This window comes from Octopus bimaculoides, chromosome 13 (assembly GCF_001194135.2).
Source record: "Octopus bimaculoides isolate UCB-OBI-ISO-001 chromosome 13, ASM119413v2, whole genome shotgun sequence".
NCBI classification, from domain to species: Eukaryota; Metazoa; Mollusca; class Cephalopoda; order Octopoda; family Octopodidae; genus Octopus; species Octopus bimaculoides.
Genome location: NC_068993.1, coordinates 51,925,619 through 51,926,182, shown reverse-complemented (window position 1 = coordinate 51,926,182; position 564 = coordinate 51,925,619).

Below are 564 nucleotides of genomic sequence, written 5' to 3'. Positions count from 1 at the left end.
CACCACTGTCGTCGAGGGGATATTTAGAAAACAGTGATCTTAGTCACACAAACAACAGCAGTAGCAACAACAAAAACAACAACAGCAACAACACATACATCTCCTCTAAACCATCTGTGACCAGTCAATATTACAATCTCTCTGATGTACACATACCACATCTTGCCACACCACGTCTTTACGCTTTTACCGATGCGTTTGGTTGTTTTTCATTTCTTCATTTCTTTCGTTTTTTTCCGTGTATTTTTTCCCTTCCATTTTTTACATTTCTATTTTTCTTTTGTGGGTGGAGTAATTATTTGCATATTTTTTGTGTGTGTGTGGTTCTATGATTTTTTTCTTTTTGCAGGGGAAGTTTAAAGGATGTCTCTTTATTCATTAACCGATAAGTTCGACAACCTATTTAGGTAATTATGTATGAGTGGGTATAAATATCTATCTATCTATCTATCTATCTATCTATCTATCTATCTATCTATCTATCTATCTATCTATCTATCTATCTATCTATCTATGCAGGTATGCCTATACGTATCTATATTACAGAAGTACGGAATGGCAACT